Below are 2,243 nucleotides of genomic sequence, written 5' to 3'. Positions count from 1 at the left end.
TAAACCTAAACGTAGATTCCATGAGCAAAGCTTCTTTCTTAGAACTGCACGCCTATGGAATTATCTTCCATTTTTCTGCTTTCCAGCTGACTACAATATGGTTGTTTTCAAGTTTAATGTAAACAAGTTTTTGATGAGCCGTTCCATATAAGTTAACAAATTTACTGAATCTCCATTACTAACGGTTACTATATTGTCCAATTTCTACTGTACACTTTTTAACCCTTATCCTCGAGTGGCCTCTTGTCCTTGATAAGTGATGATGCCTATGTAAAAAAAAAAGCAGCTTCGCACAAAACACGTTTCGAAAATGCGATTTTCTACGACCCTCGATTTAAAAAATCCTTTTATTTAAAAAATACGTGGAATTTAAAATATAAATATGGATAAATTCTCAACAATTAAGGATAGGACTACCCATTTAATAGTATATTTTTTAAGTGATTTTTTTGACATTTATATATATACATATATTTATAAGCAAGTCAAAAGGTGTTGATTTTCTTTATATTTTTTTTAAAAGAAAACCGCTTTAAAAAAACATATTGCATAATAACTGTTATTTTTTTTAAATTTGGTCTTTTCTCCTTCAATTGAAAAAAAATTAGGGTTTGAATTACATTTTTCAAGTAGTTATAAGCTTCGAAAATACTAAGTTGAATTATTAAAGTTCTGATCTTCATTTTTAATGGCCACTTTCTGATACACCTACTCCACCAAATGAAGACTTACAATTAATAAGTGTTGGAATTCATTCTTGCTTAATCTTTCTTTCTTTTCTTTTCCTCTTTTTCTGTTTTTTTTTTTTCTTTATTTCTTATGATAATGACTGTTGTATCACGTGACTGAATAGTACTTGCAGATTGGCTCGGGAAGTTCCCACTTGTATTTTGAAGGTTGCAACATTTTCGTTCAGTTGAGAATTCGCAGTCCACCTTATACGGACGTGTGAGCTTTGTCTCCGTCAATAAAGACGTAAAAATTAGAAGATCAAGAAGAGAGTTGGGCCCAGATTAGATCCCTGATGTACACCGACATTAATACTATGAACTTCGAATTTCTGCCCATAAAGGACTATTGGATAGGCATTTCAGAGAGAAAGGATTTGATGGTTGAGAGGACATTCCCAGCTATTCTGTAGCTGGAAATCTAATGAAGAAGACCTTTGTGCTAGACCCTATTAATTGCCTTATATAGGCCAATAGCTTTTGCTTCAGAAATAAAGATAGATTTACCAATCCCGCGAAACATTACCGCCAGCACATCGGCAATTGATCTCTCCGAACAAAAACCGTATTGCCTGTCGCTGAATAGGTTGCTTTTGTGGAGGTTGTTGACAACTTCTCTATTTATCACAGATTCAGGCAATTTACTCATGACACACAGGAGGCTGATTATTCTTTACTGAGATGTAAAAGACCAATCCTCCATATTTGTAAATACTGGGCAGACTGTCGAGGTTTTCCAAGGTGTTGGACTGTTGGGGTAGCATTTTTCTTTAAGGCAGTGATTGAATAACTTTGTTAATATTGGAGCTAGTTCAGCTTGTAGCAGTTCTAATATTGCAGGATATGGTTTAGGCGAAAGTTATTTCCTCCGCACGGCGCACAGGTGTTTTCTTACTGAACAACGTATTAATCACTCTGAGAAAAAGAACAAGTAAGCACAAAAAGAAAATAGATCGAAATTATGTAATGGATACAGATGTTTTGATTTTAGCGTTTGTACAAGTAATTGGCCAATTATTGCATTCATTCATTTAGATGTTAAATAATGATTGTAGTTATTAATTTCACAATTTATTTATTTCTTGTTTACTATAAAAAGGTCGTCTGCTGGCTCATGAATTAAGTATTTTTCTTTTTCTGAAATTACATTAAAAAATTAGTAGCCCGCATGGGGACTCGAACCCCAGACCCTCAGATTTCTTCAATGAATAGATTTCTTAAAAGTCTGATGCTCTACCGACTGAGCTATGAGGGCTGACATATTCAATTGATTCAGCCACATTATTTTTGCGTTATAATGTCTGTGTGTCGGTAAAGTGTTCTCTTTCTCTGCTCTCTCTTTTCTTTTACTTTCTCTCTCTCTCTCTCTCTCTCTCTCTCTCTCTCTCTCTCTCTCTCTCTCTCACACACACACACACACTTCTTTTTTTGTCCTTTTTTTCTCTCTCGCTTTGCCTCTGTGTGTCTTTGTTTTATTTTTCTCATAACTAAGCGTCGTTGTAAGTCGGATACGTC

The 2,243-nt window shown here is 34.5% G+C and overlaps 1 non-coding gene across 1 annotated transcript; it reads right to left on the bottom strand.

Moving 5' to 3' along the window:
* Positions 1-1,889: 1,889 nt before the first annotated feature.
* Trnak-uuu (transfer RNA lysine (anticodon UUU)) lies at positions 1,890-1,983 on the bottom strand. Its single transcript has 2 exons — positions 1,947-1,983; positions 1,890-1,925 (listed from the first exon to the last, which is right to left on the bottom strand). It is a non-coding gene; the product is annotated as a tRNA-Lys (tRNA).
* Positions 1,984-2,243: the final 260 nt, after the last annotated feature.

This window comes from Euprymna scolopes, chromosome 42 (genome assembly GCF_053919585.1).
Source record: "Euprymna scolopes isolate OS-2025 chromosome 42, ASM5391958v1, whole genome shotgun sequence".
Classification (NCBI taxonomy): Eukaryota; Metazoa; Mollusca; class Cephalopoda; order Sepiida; family Sepiolidae; genus Euprymna; species Euprymna scolopes.
Note: the sequence above shows the minus strand (reverse complement) of the source record. Positions and strands in the feature narration are given on the sequence as shown.